At 40.2% G+C, this 21549-nt stretch overlaps 1 protein-coding gene and 1 long non-coding RNA gene across 4 annotated transcripts in view; one reads left to right on the top strand and one right to left on the bottom strand.

The window, feature by feature from the left end:
- eya4 (EYA transcriptional coactivator and phosphatase 4) overlaps window positions 1–4113 on the bottom strand; it is a 554349-nt gene extending 550236 nt beyond the window's left edge. The window contains exon 1 of the mRNA XM_043686452.1: window positions 3884–4113. The gene's annotated coding sequence lies outside the window, so the exon portion shown is untranslated. The remainder of the gene's footprint in view (window positions 1–3883) is intronic.
- Window positions 4051–21549, top strand: part of LOC122548065 — a 124693-nt gene continuing 107194 nt past the window's right edge. For 2 of the 3 annotated variants that reach the window (XR_006311160.1, XR_006311158.1), the window contains exons 1-2: window positions 4051–4142; window positions 4239–6279. This is a non-coding gene — a long non-coding RNA (uncharacterized LOC122548065). The remainder of the gene's footprint in view (window positions 4143–4238; window positions 6280–21549) is intronic. The other variant, XR_006311159.1, reaches the window with a different exon arrangement.

Here is a 21549-nt window from a genome sequence, read left to right as displayed (position 1 = left end):
CTACTTTACCAAAGTGCTTGGAGGAACGTGTGTGTAAGTGTGTGTGTGTATGTGTTACTTTTCAAGAAGGGCAGTTGGATATATTTTTGCATTTTTGATCTTTTGTTAATCATCTTTGCTTGAAAGTTTTATTTTGCAATGAATCAGCTTGTCATTTGGTAATTTAAGGAACCTGGCTGACCTGTTTCTGTTACTGAGTTACACACACGCTAATATATACAATTCGCCTTACTTTTAAAATTGAATAGTCCCTGCCTATCCTGCCTGTTTTATAATTCAAATCATCCATTCCTGGCAACATCATTGGTAAATCTTTTCTGAACCATCTTCAATTTAATTATATCCCTCCTGTAGCAGGGTGACCAGAATTGCACTCTGTACTCCAAAGGAGACCTCATCAACTCCCTGTACAACCTCAACATGATGTCCCAACTCCTATACTCAAAGGTCTGAGCAATGAAGGCGAGTGTGCTAAATGCCTTCTTAACCACCCTGTCTACCTGTGTTGAAAATTTCAAAGAATTACGTACCTGAACCCCAAGGTCTTTCTGTTCTACAACACTACACAGAGACCTACCATTAATTATTTAAGTTCTGCCCTTGTTTGTTTCACCAAAATGCAATACCTCACATTTCTCCAAATTAAACTCCATCTGCCACTCCTCAGTCCATTGACTCAATTGATCGAGATCTCTTTGTGCTTGACTGTTTATAAAATGAATGGCCATACCAATGCTAAGTCATGAGTTTTATATATAAGCATATTTTCAATGTAAGAATTTCCACATTTGAGATTTGATTTATGACACATTTGCAGAAAAATAAATTTAACTGTACACTCCTAATTTTGAAATGCTTATTTTAGTATGACATTATGTTTAAAAAACCATTTCCTTTTAAATATAATGAGTAGGATTAGCAAGGTACAAAATACACTTCCTTCAATATATATTTCACTTATATAACATTATATGACCTGGGGAACATTTCAGAAACAAAGTTTATAAATATATTTAGAATAATGTAAATAAATTGAATTCTGTATGCAGATATTATTTTGTAATATTAAAATAAGTATGACATAAATTCCAGGAAACATTTTTAGAAAGCTGGAACTTTTTGTCAATGGTAGATATGTTGATTATTTTCTTGCAGCAAGTTGGCATTGGCATGAGTGAAGTATGCCAATATAAAGTGTCATACATTAAAGTATTGACACTGAAGTCAGTTTTAGGCATCACCTTTAATTATCTTTCACAGTTTAAAAAAATTCTCACCTGACACTTCTTTCTATCCTCTCCCTCATTTAATGCACAGCTAAAAAGTAAAATTTATTCTTTAAAGTAAAATGTTTTCCACCAGATCATCTATGACCTTCTTCACAAATTGTCTCGTTCACTTTTTGAATAAAGGTGTTTCATCAGCCATTTTCCAGTCTTCTGGCACTTTTCCAGAATAGGATTCTTGGAAGATTACTGACATTGCACCCACTATCTCTGCAGCTACATCTGTAATATTCTTGGATGCATCCCATCAGAATACCTTTTTCTTATATCATGCTGCTGCATTTCAGAAGTCAAATAGTTTCCAAGGCTAGTTTGACAATGACTGTGAAAAGTAAGTGTGCAAGGTAAGTGAGGGTTAGGGTGACAAATAAGTAGGTAATGGGCTACAATGCCACGTGGGTGAGAGAATTGGGTGACAGGTGAGTAAGAGGATAGTGTAGCAAGTGAGTGAGGTATCCGGAATCCAGGTAAGTGAATAGCTCTATAGGGCACTGATGAGACAGCATCTTGAGTACAATGAACAATATTGTCAAACTTGAAAGGGTTCAGAAAACATTTATGAGGATGTGGCCAGGGTTGGATGTTTTGACCGATAGGGAGAGGTTGAATAGGCTGGAGCTATTTTCCAGGGAGCTTTGGAAGCTGAGGAGTGACCTCATTGCGTTTTATAAAATCATGAGGGGCATGGATAGCGTGAATAGCCAAGGTCTTTTCCCCAGGGTTGTGGAGTCCAAAACTAGAGGGCATAGATTTAAGGTGAGGGGGAAAGATTTAAAAGGGACCTAAGGGGCAGAGGGTCGTGGATATGTGGATTGAACTGCCAGAGGAAAGAGGCTGGAACAATTACAACATTTAAAAGATACCTGGATGGGTATATGATTATAAAGGGTTTAGAGGAGTATGGGCCAAATGCTGGCAAATGTGACTAGATTATTTTACAATATCTGATCGGGACAAGTATAAAATTTTGAAGAATCTTAAAGTAGGAGAGAATCACATATTGGATTCACTGTTTGAATATTTTTAAGGCAGAAGTAGATAGATTCTTGTTAAGCAAAGGGTTGAAAGATTATCCGGGTAGACGGGAAAGTGGATATGAGGTTACAATTAGATCACCAATAAGTAATGGGCTTAGTTTGAGAAAGGGTGTGTCAGATAAGTGACAGTGCCTGGTCTGGCTGTGGGGGGAGGGGGGGTGCAATATCAGGCTGAGTTGGTGTGAGGATGGGGTGCTGGTCTGCAGTTGAGTGGGATGGGGGCTTAGACTGGGAGGGGTGGGGAGTATGGGGTTGGGGAATTTGGGTTTGAGTTTGGGATGAAATGAGGTCTGATAAATGCTGGAAATCTGAAATAAATACAGAAATTGCTGCAAAATCTCAGCAGATCTGGCAGTATCTGTGGAAAGAAATCAGAGTTAATGTTTCATGTCCAGTGATCCTTATTCGGAATATTCTGAAGAAGGGTCATTGGATCTGAAGTGTTAAATCTGCTTTCTCTCCATTGATGCTGCCAGACCTGCTGAGATTTTCCATCAATATCTGAGGTACTACATGGCAATGTTGAAATAGTTTTAACTACAAAATAAATAAAATATGTATAAAATATAAAGAATCATTCTTATTTTAATTATACAGCAACTGGACATTTTTCCGAGAATGTGGTGAAAGGTCACTGACTGGATTTGGAACCGCCTAATTTCTTATAAAGTCAAGGATAATTGATTTGACAGCAATTTAGTTGAAAATTAAGCTATTGAGCCTAAATAAATGGAATTTTTTTGGTTCCTCAGTGGAAGTGAGGGCTGGTCAGATCTAGTGGAGGGTGGAAATTGGGTTGTGTTGTGTTAGGAGTCAGAGGTGTCAGTTGGATATGTGTTAGTGGTGAGTCTAAAGATAAGACTTTCCATTCTGACTCATTCTTTGACTTTAAGGAGTTGTTTTCAGGGGAATCCTTATTAAGGATAATTTTAAAATTTCCCTGGCAAATCTCTTGGAGTCACCTGAATAGAGAACTCCGCATGCTACTAATGGACAGTCCCAGTCCATCCTGCAGAAACGACTATCTGACCATTGGAAAGCCTGGGCCTGTATAGCTATTCCTTCATTGTCACTGAGTGGCAATTCTGAAACTCCCTTCTTAACACATGGACTGCAGCACCACCTTCTCAAGGAATAGACAACAAAGAATGGCTTTAGCAGCGATGCCCACATCCCATGAAACAATACTTTTAAATAAATTAATGGCACTATATTGATTTTTCTTTCTCGACTTCAGCAATTAAGGACAGAAGAGAGAAGGTGGGTTGGTCCTTTCACCTTTCTATGAAGCTGACCGAGGGGATTCGGTAAGGTGATAAAACATTTGGAACAAAGCAAGAAAGTCAGTTATCTTCCACATTTCAAACACATTTTCAGCCAATCTCTGCTTTGATTGGATTTAAATTAGGAAGAGCAAAGTAACGCCCCAAACTTAAGCGAAATCCAAGTGTCCTGTGAAATGCGAAACATTGAATACACGAGGAACATGCATTTAAAACTGATCAGCAATTTGGCAACTTTCGGCTTCTGCACTGTCACTGTAGCATTAATTTTACTTACCAACTGGAAATTTCAATCGTAGCTTACTTTCGACAGTTTCTTTTGCACCCCCCAAATCGAATGATTTGCCAGTCTCCCTTCCCGGGGCGCGCTATTTCCTTCCCTCTGATAAAAATTGATGTCCAACGTTTTGTTAGAGCGGCGACCAGGAGCGCCAGTGTCGAACTCTCGACTACTATATTCGAACTGTGTTATGTTTAATAATGCCCATTCTTTCTGGGACAGGATTAATTCGGCGCTAAAAGTAAGCGTGAACCAGGTAAACCACGGGGATTTTCTGACAGACTAAAGTCAGATTTATCTCCAGGTTAAGATCGGAGTAATTTTTTTTCTCTTTATAATTTCTTCATTGCAGCTCCCCGATCGTCAATGGGTTCCTAGTTCTTTCATATGACGAAACTCGAGAGTCGAACCATTAATCGAGTCAAACACCAAGTGGCACCGGATTATTTATGTTTCATCACCCACTTTGTAATGAAGAGTTTACTTCCTGGTAACTATAGGCAATCATTTTGTTGTATGGTGCCCTATTAGATTATACATCATTTGTTTCTCTTTAAAAAAATACTAAGCCGTTTTTAGTATTACTGTGCAAAGTAGAAGCATTTTAAATACAATGTTTGAAGGCTTGCGAATAGCAATCCATACCTTCAATTTAATGTATGTGAAAGATTGTTTTGGATCCTATTTAAAATAATATAGTTGCTTTGGAGCGATCAATTAATCGCCTGAAGCAAAATGACATGAATGGAACACTGACTATAAATCAAAGCGAATTGATTCGAACATGTATCATTTGTTTTTATCTGTTTGTGCCAAACAAGAATTTCGTTGTTTTTTAATGAATATCTAAGGTATAGCATGACAATGTGTGATATAAATAAAAGATGAATAAAATATAAAGAAGTGTTCTTAGTGTAATTATAGAGCAACTGGGTTTTTTCAGAGAATGTGGTGAAAGGTTACTGATTAGATTTGGACCCACCTCATTTCTTGTGCAGTCAAGGATAATTTATTTGACAGAAATTAGTTGAAAATTAAGGCAATGAGCCCAAATGAATGGAGTTTCATTTTTTCTGATTGCTCAATAGAAGTTTTTTTTTCTCTGAATTATTTACTTAACATCTGTGTAATATGATTAGCTTTATTAAGAACATGGATACACTTAAATAACTGACTAAAACTTGTTTTGATTTCTAACATTCTAAACAATCTATAAACTTGAAATGATTGACCTACTGTATGGCTTCTTTACTATTTTGTGTTATCGAAGCTTTTCCAATCTTGTGCCGAGGAAACAAACATAACACTAACGCCTAACAATATGTGCTCATTACAAGTTAAGCTAAAATTTCATAAAGCATGAACTCTACTGAACAGCTGTAAAGCACATACAACTGAACTTCAAAAATAGATGAATAAGAAATAAAAGAAAAATGATTGTTGTAGAGTTAAAATAAACTCTATACTGAATTCAAAATGTGGAATTTATTAAATTCATTTCACATTTCTAAAAATAAGTAATCTAGGTTACAGCTAATTCAGCAAAAAAACCTTTAAATCAAAATTCAACTCTATTCCCAAGTGTCTCCAGAAAAAGGTTTGTCATATGACATTTATAACTCCAGTGGTCAAGGCATTCGCCAACTGTCCTGAGGCTTTCAGACCTGACACTTTCCTGTTCTACCATTCCAGAGGCAAATGTGCAGAGTTTGATAGGAGGCTTCCTTGACAGTCGGCTGAACATTTTCCAGTATTCATTCGTGATCATCTCTTAATAACATAATCATATATTGTACTGGATCAAAATTGAAATGTATGTATCTCCTCAATTGTTCAAAACTACTTCTTCTGCTAAGGGAAATACCTGATATTCTAAGATTAAGCCAGGGCCTGTCATAATATGACTGGCAGCATCATCAAAATAAATTAAAATTTCAAGCTGTGACAAAGCTCAAAATAGACAGGACTGCTGTTGATCCAAAAATCTCTCACAGCACGTCGACACTAGTATCTGGCTCAGAGCTTGGAGAGCTGAAAAAAGAACATAACTTGTAGACCCATGAAAGCAATTAGACCCTTTGTCCAACTGTCAGTCTGTGGATATGAAAAGACCAAGTATTTCAATTGTTGACTTAAAATTTTCCTCTAATTAGTGCAGACTGATCCCAAAACTTATTGAAAACAGGACCAGATGGGCCTAACTTTGGAGGTCAGCTGTTGTGAAAAATATGTGTTTCTAGCTTCTTGCCAAGCCAGACCATGATTCTTAGAGTGCAGGGTGAGTAAATGCCATTCAGCTCAGCAGTATTTAATGCCACGTAAGGAAGTTTAACTGGAAGCTCTGCTGACGATGTTAAACAAGAAGACATTCCCAGAAGTGTCTGTCAAACAAGGTATAAAAATAATCTGGGATGCGTCACATCATTAATGGTTTGCTAAATGTGACTTTGTCAGTTGGGAAACTAACCGAACTGCATTTCACATTTAATTTCTGATCAACATGGATATTTAAGCAAGTTCAAGATCTGCCAAAATTTATGTAAAACTAAATATACAATTCTCTACAACTTATAATTTCACAGACTCAGCATTTGGAAAGATAATTTTTACTGAATGCATTTATCTTGTGTAACTTTCACAATATTAACAATATGCTCAATAAGAAGATACTTGTCAGACAAATGAATGATACTTTCAGCTATGTATATGTTCTAAAAATCTTTAATAAGCTATATGTCTTTTCATGGCTGAAGGTTTTCAACTAACTTTTTTAATTCCCTCATTCCTTTCTCTTTCCTTTGTATTCCCAACGGTCGCTCTCTTTTTTGCTATTGAAAAATGACTTTGCTTTTTCGAAGCTAGTATGTAAACCATTAATAGTCTGAAGTTTCAATTTAATCAGAAACAGCATTTTGCAAAAGTGAAATTTCTGCACATTTGTGAAAAACAATGACATTTGTCCAGATGAAATTAATCAGTTGGCATTGATTTTCACAGAAGAAAAATATGTTTTTTGTGAAAATTGTAAGAAAGTCATGCTAAGATTTTTCAAGTCTGTGGACTAAGTTATTGAAATTTTATAAATGTTTTCATGTGTCCTCCAGTTTCTTGTTATTCTTCAGTATTGTATTGCCATAGAATGACATTTTTTGTTCATCTCACCTTTGCAACATGTCTTAAACTCTAATTAAACTCTAATTAGGCTTTTACTCTCGGATTATTTTCAAGCTTGCACCTTTTAATAATAGTCGTTAAAAATGGTTAGGAATGATTAAGTGATTTGCTTAATAAGGAGAACAGAAACATCATGCTCTATTATAGGTAGAATATTGATACTAGGATTTTGGGGAGATTAGGAATTGTTTGCAAAAGATGTTTAACAGTTTAGGAAATTGTTTGCAATACGATGTAATGTTGAGTGGCTAAGGGCCACTGTAATAACAGTCATTTCAAGAAAAGGCTTGTGTCAAGATTAAAACCATCCACTTCATAATTGTATTTGTCGATTTTGGGCAAAGACAGTTGATGGAGCTTATCTTATAAAATAGTCCAGGATAGAAATTGCCAATACAAGTCACATGGATGAAATAATATTTGCAATATTTTCCTTGAATGTTGAGATGTCTCCTCCACATTAGGATTCCAATGCTTAATAAAACCTCTGTAATAAAACACATAACGGCGATCTTTTCAAGTACTCATTTTGGTGATTTTAATGCATTTAGCACACCAAATGAAAAATCACTTATTTTGTTTTGGAGGAACTTGGTTATCATTTTTTATCAGGATAACTGCTGATTATTATTCATGCATTTTGTTATCAGGAAATTTAAGAATAATGGAAAATTAACAATTAAGAAAAAATGCAAAGAAACAAGGGGAAGATCAAGGTAATTGGGATAGAATACAAAAGGAAATTAAGAGGAAACTGCTAAAGCAGCATTGTGAGAGTAGAGAATTAAAAGATGGTGAAGAAACAATGGGTGAAATCTTACAGGAATGATATGTTCTGTGGCCAGGTTTGTGACAGAATCACATGAGAAGTCTGATAAGGCCTATCTTGATATTGGGAGAAATTTGTTCATCCTTTATGCATCTGTCAGGCACTGAGGCAAGTTTCTCATTCGGCAGCAGTGAGTTGCTAATTGAGACGGATTACTGCTTGTTAAGTGGTTTATTAAGTGCACAAGTCACCTCATTAATATGCAGCTTTCTATCTTTCCGAACAAAGCAGACGTCAAGAATTCCCAACGCACATCTTCAGCTCATTCCTCGCTGCAAGGAGCCTTCATGTTTCTCAGCATCAAACACCATCGCAAGGCACAATCCATACACACACCCCCACACATACACACATGTGCACACACACATACACACACTACAATAATTGACAAACCCATCTGGGTCATCATGACGTCAGAGCAAATTGCGGCAGATGCTGGAATGTGTACTGAAAACAACAAATGCTGAAGATCACAGCAGGTCAGGGAGCATCCATGGTCAGAGGACAAGCTAACATTTTGAGTCTAGACGACTCTTCAGCAGGGATGAAGTGAAGTGGGGAGGGATGGCATTTATGCAATGATTGGGGTGGGGGTGAGGAGGGTGGTGGTGAGTGTAGAGTGCTGATGGAGAAAAGATGTTGATGGTTCAGATTAAGTGATCATAATGTGAGAATAGAATAGTAATGGTGTGTCTAACTGCCACATAGAAAGAACAGGCAGTCCCACTGGGTGAGAGAGGGGAGAGAGGAGATGGTGACAGAGAATGTAACAAGTAAATTTAAAAGAAAGAGAAGGAGTGAGATCTGGTTCACAATTTGAAGATGTTGAACTCAATATTACATTCAGAAGGCTGTAAAGTGCCTAGTCTGAAGGTGTGATGTTGCTATCCCAGTTTGTGCTGTGATTCGCTGGAGCATTGCAGCATACTGAGGACAGACATGTGGGCAGGACCCTATGTTAAAATGACCAGCTACAGGAAGGTCAGGGTCCTGCATGTGCAAAACCAGAGATGTTTCACAAAGCGGTCAGCCAGGCTGCATTTGGTTTCTCCAATGTGGAGTAGGCCACATTGTGTGCAGTGAATACAATACACAAGATTGGAGGACTGTTTAGGCCCTTGGATGGTGAGCAGGGTGAAGGTGAAGGGGCAGGTGTTGCACTTTCTACAGTAATTTGGGAAAGTGCTGTGGGAAGGGGTGGTGTTTGTGGTCTTGGAATGGACGAGCGTGTCTCGGAGGGCAAGTGAGGGGAAGATGTGTTTGGTGGTGGCATTTTGCTGGAGTTGTCTGAAATGGCAAAGAATAATTCATTGAATGGGGAGGCTGGTGGGATAAAAAGTGAGGACAAGGGGGACCCAATAACGCTGTTGTGAGTGATGGGAAGAGGCAAGGGCAGAAGCTCGAGTGATAGGTCGGATGCGGTTGAGGGCTCTCTCAACCACAGTGGGCAGGAAACCAAGGTTATGGAAGAAGGTGAGCCTTGCCAGCAGTGCTGTTTTGGAAGGTGGCATCATCCGAACAGATGCAACATGAACAAAAGAACTGCAAGGATGGGATGGAATCCTTCCAGTACGTGGAGTATGACAAGCTGGAGTGAAAGTAGCTGTGGGAGTCAGTGGCTTTGTAGTGGATGGCATTGAGCAGTTTATTCCCTGAAATGGAGACAGAGAGATCAAGGAAAGGAAGGGAAGTGTAGGAAATGGATAATGTGAAAGTTCTAGGTTGGGGGGGGCGCGGACATTGGAGGAAGAATGAACAAATTTGTCAAGGTTCTGTCGGGAGCATGAAACAGCACTGAAGCAGTTGCCGATATATTGAGGAAAGAGTTGTGGGAGGGAGCCAGTGTAGGACTGGATCTTCATGACATCTTTCTAATTCACTTAGACCTTTAGGAAGCACATATCTGCATTTCCAGGTGGACCAACAACTAGGAATGAAAGGCTACAGAAAGGACAAAACTGTGGTCAGGCACCTAGCTCATGGATTGAACCAGGCTGTATCTCAGGGCTGCTTGCTTGCTCACTTGACATTTACTTACTTAGTGCCGACTTACCTGTGCACAGTGTCCTTGCGTTGCCATGCCTGTTGGTGTATTGTCGCTTTAACAGAGCCTAAAGCTAATGAGTACAGCTGTATCGACATGATTGTTTGTGCAGAGACCCACATACGCTTCTTGTCAGGAGGGATCTGCCTGAAGGGGGAGGGGGGGATCTGGGGTGGGGGGTTGGTGGGGTTGTTGTTAGTCAGGGAATTCTGAGACTGTCAACAATGGGCACAGTCTGTACACAGTCAAGAGGATTAACCACAGGCAGTTGTCTACTCCATCAGGCACAGTCAGGGAATATGTGTCTGACTGCAATCTGGGGACTGGTCAGTATTATTCCTCTAGGTAGATCATAAGCAATCATGGGAATTGGATACCATCAGCCAAGTAACTGCAAACACAGCAGTCAGAGGTCCAGTCAGTCAAGCCTAGGGGCTGTTCATTGAAAGTATCAAATCTACAGCAAATGCAATCCTGGTAATCCAACTGTTCACCACTAAGGATGATGCAGCAGGTCATAAAGGGGCACTGGGAGAATCTCTGCCAAAAAGGACAGGCAAATCAAAACTGGTGGGGCAAGCAGAGGGACATGTTGAGGTGGGGACATGGATGGTGACAGGGGTAACTCAGGTTATATGGAGAGTAAGTAGAACAGCATTTGAGGGCACGATAGGCCAGAGGAGGAGTTTGTTTCTTTACCCATTTGTGATCTATACAGAGTAAACCTGCTTCAGATGTTAAAACACTGGTCAAACATGACTTACACCAAGCCATTGGTCCTTACAAATCTAACCTTGCCATCTCAATGCTGCTGACATTTGTGGCAATAATTTAAAAAAAGGTGAATGCTGGCCAATAGTATCCCAACACTTGGTGAAATTTCCATGAGTACTGTTTGAGGAGGGGACCATTGCTGCAACATATCTCACATAAGCATGATGATGGGCTCTACTGAATTCAATGGAAAGTTAAACGATTGATTTGGATCTGGAATGGGGACAGGGTCAGAGTGCAGTAGGCACTCACATTTTGATTTAAAGTGCTGCTCTTGCAACCAGTGAGACATCTTCACCAGGTTGGCACAGATGCTGTGACCAGGCCCAAGGAGGGGTTGTGCAGATACAGTTCCTGCTGCTTGGACTGTGCTGGGGGAGGCTCACCAGTAAAGTCTGGACAGAATGAGCTGAATCATCCTAGTGTACTGTGCTGTGCACAATTGGAGCAGGTAATGTCGTGCTGTCTGGATGCTGGGGAGCTGGGGGTACCTGGTGCAGCCTTCTGAGGAAGAGGAGGACAGCCACTGGATAGGAGGAAGATCTCCTTGTGTGTGTGAGACAGACCTCAGCTATATCAGGCACTACGAGACAGACAGGACCTCATTGATTGCTGGTTCCAATAGATGAGAGCAGAATGCTGCAGCATTTATAATCTTCCGATGGCTTGACTATATGTATTGTTCCCCTACTGGTCAAGGACAAACTGTGGTCCTTAGTGGGCTTTGGGGACAGTGTAACAGTGACTTAGAGAGGGATCATGGGATGTAGCTCAGAACAGGTAAAATGTGTGGCCTGGGAATTAAACGGCATCTTGGGTGAGAGAATGGTGTTGTTAGCCATGCTGTCCATGTGTTGTAAGCAGAATGGCTTTGTGATTGCTATGCCATTACAGAACCAGTGAACGGCAATGTCAGATTTCCATCACATTTTTGGGTGCACAACAGCTTTTCAAATGTGGCATAAGTGCCTGGGTTCCTGAAGCAGATACCTGCTGAGTGCAGTGTTATTCCACAAACAAAGTGTGGTAAGTTTGAGCTCAAAACAGATAGGAGAGATGCCGTAGGCTTGGGATAGGTGGCTAATGAAGTGGGTTTGGTCAGGTAAGGTGAGAAATCTTGTTAAGTGTTGTGGCGAAATCCCACCAGAAAAACTGCAACTGACAATCAGCCCATAGAAACTACAAGGGAGAAGAGTAAACCCCCTGTCAGGAGCAATTGGAAAAGAGATTAGGTTATGATGAAGTATATGAAGTAAGGCAAGATATTATGCATTCACATTCTGATTTTAGATGTTTTTTCCAAGCAGAATACACACATTTACTCAGTTTCAGCATTACTCCACTTTACAAAGAACTGAAAGAACTGCAGATGCTGGAAATCAGAAACAAAAACAGAACATTAATTCTGCTTTCTCTCCACAGATGCTGCCAGACCTGCTAAGTTTTTTGAGTCATCTCTGTTTTTTTTGGCCCAAAGTTAGGTTGTATCGAAATTGAGCTCAATATCCTATGTTGTATTTCCTCATGAGATACAGCACCTGTATTCATTAGATGTTTAACTTCAGTACAGATTGGTCCCACCATATGTCTGAAAAACCTACCGCACTCTTACTGGCACAAACCTGAGTGAAATTTGAACCAATTTCAAATAGTAGATAAATCAATATCAATTATTGTTTTGGTCACATTAGAATAACATATTCTGTGATTAGCATCCACATTTGGGAAGACAGTATAGGATATGAAGACAACACAAAGTTTTGTGTTGATTCCAGACGTGAAGCTTCACACTATCCAGGACAAAGCAACCCATTGTATTGGCAGCATACCCACAAACGTTCTGTCCCTCTACCACCGGCTCTCAACAGCAGCAGTGTGTACCATCTACAATGTGTACTGCAGAAAGTCACCAAACTCCTTAAACTGCAGCTTTCAAATCCATGAAAAATTATTTTTCTTAAACTACTGAATTCTAGTTGATAAGTGTCAAGCAGAAGTTCTCCCTTAACCTTAACAGCTGCCCGCTTAATCACTCTGTAGTCCGTAGATTTCTCTGCTAACAAACTGGTGTAGACGTTCATAAGCTCTACTTATTATTACCATCCAGAAGGATAAAGGCAGCAATATAATTATATAGAGAGATAGAGAAACTGGTGTCTTTTCCATTTCATTAATGTTATGATCCCAGCTGATATAAACAGTGCTTAAGTTAGATCCCAGAGTGAATCTGGCTTGTTAGATTCTAAATTTATCCTGAATTTTCCAATTTGCTTGCCGAAGTGCTCTTTCAATTGAGACTGACATCCAATCTGCCACAGCCCATGTCAATTTTTCTTGGTCTTCTGCTGTTCAGCTCATTAATCATGCAACCGTCTTCTCCACTGCCTGTCTCGTGGAGTAGTGCAGCAGGAGGGCTGGAAGTGCTCAGGGCTGCCAGGGTTTTGTGATACTTTTGGCTCTGGCACTATATTTAAATGCCAGTTGGGCATTACTTCTGACACTGCAAGCCAGGAGCGGCCCTTCACACTGTGGCCCTCTATTGTTATACCCAAGGAAATGGTTCAGAAATGCAAGTTGGCTCCTCAGTTTCCCCCCAGGAATGTAGAGGTGCTGCTGGAAATGAGGACAGTACGTTTTCTTACTAATTGGCAAAGGAGGTCATGCCACCACACCGACCAGCCTGGATTGATTTAGCGACCTGGAAAAGTCCAATGTCCCAGTGGGTGAAACACTATACATAGCAGTCTCTAAGTAAGTACAAAGTAAATGAGCTCTGAGAATGTAAGGTGAGAGCAATAAAACGCATCCTGTGATAGCTATAAAGGGATCTGACAGAAGTATACAAGTCTTGGCTGTCCCTGACCTCCAAAGTGAAGATCTGAAGGGCAGAAGTAGTGTGTGAGTTTGTCTGGGTAGAGAAACAATGATGATGTGGTGTGGCAGAATGATCCCCATAAATCTGGATGGGTTATGTTCCAACAACACTCTAGAAGCTCACACTATCCAGGACAAAGCAACACATTGCATTGGCAGCACACCCACAAACATTCTGTCCCTCTACCACCGGCTCTCAATGACAGCAGTGTGTACCATCTACAATGTGTACTGCAGAAAGTCACCAAGCCCCTTAAACTGCAGCTTCCAAACCCATGACCACTACCATCTAGAAAGATAAAGGCAGCAATACATGAGAACACCACCAACTGCAAATTCCCTTCCTAGCCAACACCATCCTGATACGGAAATATATTGCTGTTCCTTCAGTGTCATTGGGTCGAAATCTGGAACCCCCTAAGCCTTTTTCATTCTCAGATTTTCCACCCTCCCAATTTTCTAGTTGATTCCCAAATGACTATTTCCCTATTGTAACTGTCTGTGTAAGATATCGTAGGAATCTGCCAGGACTGCCACTTCTTTGATCTTTGATACTTAATGCTTGATCTAAAGATGTTATTTGTAACCAGAGTACTATTTCTGAATTATTCCATAATCATGATATCTTTCATTGTCAAAAATTTTCTGTCACAGTTTTTTTTTCTTGCAAGTAATGCAAATGTTTGATTTTTCTTAAACTACTGAATTCTAATTTATAAGCTTCAAGGAGAAGTTCTCCCTTAACCTTAACAGCTGCCCTCTTAATCACTCTGTAGTCCGTAGATTGCTCTGCTAAGAAACTGGTGTAGATGTTCGAAAGCTCTACTTATTAGGGCATTTCTCAACATCTCAGATCCAAGCATCTTTTGATCACTTGAATTTCACAGTTATTTTTCAAATAAGCTGAAATATCTTTCAACTCCATCATTCTAAATTTAGGCACTGAATGAAGATTTCTCATTCAATCAAATTTCTCAGGAATCACAATTATAATCCAAATCGTTATCTCTTCTTTGTTCCCTTAGTGTATGCTGTTCTCTAACCACATCATGTTGTCTGATTTCTCTCCCTCTCACATTCCATTTCTGTTTCTCTTTTTTAACGTCTTTTTCAATTTCTCTTTTCTTGATTTCTCTTTTCTTCTCTTTTTTCCTCCAATTCAAGTTTTTCATTTATAACTGAATCTTTGCTAATTCTAGTTATGATATATTACTCCAGGGTTCTCTCCTTTTAACAATACCTATTAGGTAAGCACTTTAATCGTATCATCCTTATGAACCTCTGCTTTTATTTTTACCTTCCATTTTTCTGTTAACTCTCTCAGTTTAGTCTTATTCAAAAATTACAAATACCACTGTCACATCTTACGCTCTCAGAATGGTTGTACCAACAGTCAAAGCCATTTTAAACTTCCAAGCTGTGTGATATAATTCACAGCACTCCTGATTACATACTTCCTATCTCCATGTACTTGTTGACTAAAGTAATCAATAACCTCTCATAATTTCAAATAATTATTTTCCAACAAGAATCGCCAGTTTGTTATGATCCAAACTGATGATAATACTGGGCAAGTCAGATCCCAGATTGAAACCTGAATTGTTAGATCCTAAGTTTTTTTTTAAACACATCCATGACAGGCTGCCAGTGTACTTTCAATACAATCAACAAAACATTTACGAAATAAGTTTTTAAAAAAAAAATTGTGTTACACTAGAAAAAAAGAAGTTGGCAAAAAATTCAAATTCCCATTATTTCCTGTTCAGGGAGTGCAGGCATTCCAGCTGGATCAGCATGTATTGCCCATCTCTTATTGCCAAACAAAGTAGGTGTTGTGAATTCTTGACGTGGATGTCAGAGCAGATACCTGGTGGCGTCAGCTTGCCACTTGCTTCAAAGGATCTTCATGTCAGCCAGCAGGCATCAGAACATCTCAAAGCACACTCCGTGGGACTGGTCACACAAACATTGGCATCTGACAGGGCACATCTCCAATCTACTTTCAACATACTTCTGCACTTCAATGCTGCACCTCAGGCTATCTTTGTAATACTGCAAGCAAAACATATGCACTCAGGGTCATGTGTCCAGCTCATGGACTGGGTTAGCTGCATCGCTGGGTTCTTTGCTTCCTCTCATATCGCTTACACACTCTGAGCTGACTTGGATGCTCCCAATAGCCCTACTTTCCTTTACTGTATCTTTTTGCTCATTATCCCCTTAGCCTAAAATACCAGGCTCACAGTACTGCTGTATCACTGTTTCATTTAGCATAGAAACAAACCCAGCAAGCTTTTCATGCTTGCCAAGAACTAACTAAACCAGTTTATAACAAAAGTATATACATTTATGTTATTACAAAAAGAATCAAACAGGTGTTTAGAAGAATTATTTTAAAATACTTAAATTGGAAGGAGATGAAGATGTAAAACACTGTTAGAATGGGGCAGGAGAATGGTACCAAGTGGATCGTTCTTGCTCAGGGTACTAACAGGTGGGACTAGATTGGGTTGGCATATCTGGTTGGCATGGATGAGTTGGACCGAAGGGTCTGTTTCTGTGCTGTACATCTCTATGACTCTATGACTCTATAACTGATAAAGATTTGTGGTGTAAATATGGAAGTGTTATCAAAGAGACTAATTACAGCTAATAGGACATTGCAATCACAAATTGTTATTTTTCTAAATATGTACACTCTCTACCCCAATCTCGTCCTATGGAACCCCTATTTGGTTCAATTCTGAGCCAAGGTTTTTGTTCACCTCTCCGAATCTGTCCTTCAATCTCTTTGTCTTAGCTATTTACTTTACTAAAGGCATTTCACAATTGATTGCTAATGCTGCCACTTTTGAAATATTTTGGACATTCTACTTTCTATGATTCAGGCTGTGTCAGTTGGATTGTACCTGTATTTGTGCTTTCTATAAATTGAAACAATGATCTATTAAAAATAATGTGATTAGTGCTACTGCCCCATAGCATAGAGATCTGGGTTCAATTCTAACCTTGGCTGACTGTGTGCAGAGTTTGCACGTTTTCCCTGTGTCTACATGTGTTTCCACAGGGTGCTCTGGTGTCCTCCCACAGTCCAAAGATGTGCAAGTTAGGTGGATTGGCCTGGCTAAATTGCCCTGTAGTGTCCAGGGAGGCTTGGTGGGTTAGCCATAGTAAATGCTGGGTTATGGGGATAGGGTGGGAGGGGGTGTGATGTGTCTGAGAGGAATGCCCTTCTGATGGTTGGTGAAGACTTGATAGGCCAAATGGTCTCTGCACGGAGGGATTCAATGATTCTATGATTCTAGAACCTTTGTGAAAAGTAAACTAATTGATTTCTCACTGATATACATGCAGTAGATCAGCTTTATGTCGTTATTGCTTCAGGTGAAAATTATACTGCATCACACCACATGCTTATGTATCAAACTAAAATAGGAGAACTATTTATTCATGGATTATTCACCAAACTATTGGATTCATAGTTGGTTATTGAATTCAATCCAAACATTTCAGCAAATCACAAAATGCTCACAAAACGGTTACATTGACAAACAAGTCAGTCAAGTTCCTTTGCAAATCTTTCAAACAAATGCTTTTCATGGAAGGAATACCAATTTGATGCTACTGGCTGTAATTTTTCTCAGAATTTCCTAACATATTAGATCACTTACAGTGTGGAAACAGGCCCTTCAGCCCAACAAGTCCACACCGACCCTCCGAAGAGTAACCCACCCAGACCCATTCCCCTACACCTAACACTATGGGCAATTTAGCATGGCCAAGTCATCTAACCTGCACATCTTTGGACTGTGATAGAGGAAACTGGAGCACCCGGAGGAAACCCACGCAGACACGGGGAGAATGTGCAAACTCCACACAGACAGTTGCCCGCGGCAGGAATTGAACCCAGGTCTCTGGCGCTGTGAGGCAGCAGTGCAGACCACTGTGCCACCGTGCCGACCAAATCTGTCTGACATTTTCCTCCATGTCTGGTGGATCTCCATAAAACCTATACTTTGCAGTATCACAAATGAGGTTGATTCTCGAACCCATCAGACAGAATACAATATTTCATAACAAGAGATCAATCTGTGAGACAGTGAATCCCATTTGAAGGGGGGTTTGGAGGAGATGGTGGAGTAGGGGTAATGTCACTGGATGAGTAAACCAGAAGCCCAGGCTAATGGTCAGAGACATATGTTCAAATCTCACACAGCAGCTGGTGGAATTTAAATTCCATAAATCTGGAATTAACGACTAGTTTTGTGGTGGCAGTGGAACTGCTGTCAATTGTCATTTAAAAAAACCTAGCCCTTTGAAATTGCCTTGTAAGTAATTCAGTTGTTTCAAACTGCTACAAAATGAATTAAACCAGACAAACCACAAAAAACTGACATAGACTGGAAACAATAATGGTAAACCTGCAGAGTCCTGTTGACTCTGCAGAGTTCTCCTATAATTCTGGGGGCTCATGCCAAAATTAGGAGAGCTGTTCCACTGAGCAGTGAAGCCTGAGACAGTCAGATACATGGAATCATATCTTCCAGACCATGTCCCAGCCTCTGCCTCTATCCCATCCAACCGCTACAAGACAGGGTGGTGCGGTGGTTTAGTGGGGACGGAGTTCCCTGAGTGTCCTCAACATTGAATACAAACTGTGTTGAATCTCATAGCAAGAGGCCAATCACCTCCTACCTACCCCTCAGATGGTGAGCCAATTGCAGGTTCAGTTGTGAGGCGTTTAAGAGAACATTAGATCATTGTGTTAATCAAAATAACACATTAGATTACAGAGAAAAGGCAGGAAATTTGACAGTCAAGATGCTAAGGGAGCAAGTGCAGACATGATGGATAAGTAGCCTCCTTCTGCACCTTACCATTTTGTGATTCTGACTCGATATATCTCCACGTTGTAATGGAGAATTGGAAGATGCGCTGGGAGCCATAGAGCACAGATATTCTCTCTGGAGGCCGTCAGTGTTCATAACCAAGCTCAGCATCACTGTTACTGACCGAACTGGCTAATCCTAAAGGAAATAGCTTCTAGACCAGGTCTGTGACAGGAGAAGGAGGGGAACAACAAGAGTGAATAACATATTTAACCTTGTCTTCTGCAACATATCCTTCACCAAAGATGCATGTAGCAGCAACACGTGGGAGCACAACTACTTGCAAGTTCCTTTGCAATTCACACACCAGCCTGACTGATTGAACTCACACTTCTTTCCTTGTTAATGTATTTACCCACCGCGGACTGCCACAGTTCAAGAAGGCAGCTCATTCTCATGGACAACATTGGGATGGGCAATAATTTCTGGCCCAGTCAACAATGCACACATCCTATGAATAAATAGGAAAGAAAAATAACTATATCATAACAATTAAGGAAAGGTCATGTTGATGGTCATTGTGAAGTGTTGGTTTTGTGGGAGTTACCATGATGACATTATTTAATTACTCAGAAATCCAGTTATATATATTAATGTTACTTGCATTTGTGTATGATCAATGACTACCTTTCCAAAGACAGATGACTGTCTCTGATGAACTTTATTAATGTTGCTGATTTTTTGTTCTGACTTTTTTCTGTCAGGGACAGTAAAGATCAGGAACCATCTTCCCAGTTGGCAATTGCTGGAACCATTTTGAGAAAGTTTTTTTAAAAAATAAGTTACAGAACACAGAAAGCCCACAGTTGGGATTAAAATATAAGGGGTAATTATAACCAGAAGACCATAAGACACAGGTGTAGAAATTAAGCCATTCGGCCCATCAAGTCTGCTCTGCCATTCAATCATGGCTGATAAGTTTTTTAACCACATTTTCCCACTTTTTCTTCATAACCTTTGATCCCCTTGGCAATCAGAAACGTATCTATCTCTGTTTTAAATATACTCAATGACCCGGCATCCACAGCATTCTGTGGCAATGAATTTCATAGATTCACCACTCTCTGGCTGAAGACGTTTCTCCTTATCTCCATTCTAAAGGGTCTTCCCTTAACTCTAAGGCTGTGCCCTCGGTCCTAGTCTCTCCTACCAATTGAAATATCTTCCCAACATCCACTTTGTCTATAATTCTGTAAATTTCACTGAGTAGAACCTGGGCAGGTAAACCACACAGAGGGACTAATTGTCAGAAAGTTGGCAGGAAGTAACTATTCTGTCTTTTTATTTACCAAATTGAGCAAGCGGCAAGGAGCACATTTCAACTCTGAGATGATCCTACTTTCCATTGGAACAGGAGTAGACCATTTAGACTCCAACCCATCCTCGATTTGATGCTACATGAATGATTTGCAACCTAACTTAATAAACCATGCTTTACTGCATAACCCTTTGGTTAAGAGATGTATGCGTGCATGCGAATGTGTGCTTGTCCACTGAATTTTAAGGAGAGTTATCAATAGTGAGGACACTCAGGAAGTCATTTGTGGGGAATTGGAGGCAGCATGCTGAAACACATAAGAAACAAAAGTGGTGAAGACAGGCAACTCAACACATAAGGGTGGGAGACAATAGAGAATGGGTACTGCGGGGGGAGGGTCATTGATGGTCACATCAATGGAAGTACAGAGCATTATTATGTTGGCATGAATACATTGTATTCCCTAGGACCCAGAGGTAAAATAGGAATATGAGCAGGTTGGGTGGGAATGTGAAGATGAAAGCTGGACTGTGAGACCGAGCCTGCAACTCACTCTCTGAAGCTCAGCCTGCATTATGTTCCACTCTATCTAAATCGCAAGTTTGCAATCCAAATGGAAAATGGAGTGGGCAGAGTAAGTATTTTACTTTTTCTCTGAGGCAGGGGCTCCATTTTTGTGTGATGTGAGACCCTGCAAAGGGCAAAGCATTAAACAGACACTCAGAGAATAGGTGAAAGAGATCTGTTATTACCCATATACTGATTTACTGTTATATATCCCACATATCCCTAATTATGAGCAATGTTGACCATGTCATTCAACATTACAAATTAATCCTGCTAATGGCTTTGAAACATAAGTAACACCATGTCAGAGATCTCAAGCATCACTAGATGAGCAGGCACACTCCTAGCCTGCTACAGTAAAGAATCTTCCCTTATAGGGGCTGAGGAAATGAACTTCTGGCAACTTGCTACCTATCTAGGTTCTCTTCACCCTGTTTTCACCTGAAATGAGGCAAAGGGAGGGATTGAGTAAGATGAAAGTAGTTAGCACAGATGTTAGTGCAGGTGCAGTGGGGGAAGTGTGGTGAGTTGTCCCAAGGGTGGGAAGGGTAGGTGTTGTTGAGGATTGGGTTGGGTGAAAGTGAGCAAGGGAAAATGCTGCGTATGATTGTTAGATTGGAAGGCCATGAGTATTGGAGGGAGGAGGGTGCAGTCTTGGAGTTAGAGTGAGTACAAAGTAGGAAAGAGAAGATGGTGGTCCTTACCATTGGAGTGGGCAGAAGATCATTAAGTTTCTTCCTGAACTGCCGGCTGTTCCTCTGGACAGTGGACATCCCACTGATCTGGGGGTATCTTCAGACTAGGGCGGGGTTTGGTGCCATATTCTCCAGTAGTCCTGGGGAAAGAAGACAGCACCAACCATCCACCAGGACCTGCAGTTCAGAATGTTCTGACAATGTGCCTCCATTGGTCAGCTCCAATGCACATCATCTAACCTTGTGACTGTGAAGGGCAGTTTTGGCAGGTTGTGAATAACCTTTCTGGGGTCCAAGACCACTGGTCTTGTGGTTTGAATCCCAAAAGGTCCTGGTAGTGATGAATACGTCTACAACTGATGAGCACAGGATAGTGTGAGAGTGGCATCAAAGAGGTGTAGTGCATACACATTGAGTTGAGAGGTAAGCTTAGGTGAGATAACTTGTTCAAGCTCACAGAAAGAAACCTTACACAAAACCTCTTGAAACTGCCAGCTAGCCAATTTTTGGTAAAATTCAGCAAATAATTTCATTCTGAATACATTAAGGACTTATGCAG

This window comes from Chiloscyllium plagiosum, chromosome 3 (assembly GCF_004010195.1).
Source record: "Chiloscyllium plagiosum isolate BGI_BamShark_2017 chromosome 3, ASM401019v2, whole genome shotgun sequence".
Classification (NCBI taxonomy): Eukaryota; Metazoa; Chordata; class Chondrichthyes; order Orectolobiformes; family Hemiscylliidae; genus Chiloscyllium; species Chiloscyllium plagiosum.
The sequence above is the reverse complement of the archived record's forward strand: the minus strand, read 5'-3'. Positions and strand labels throughout refer to the sequence as shown.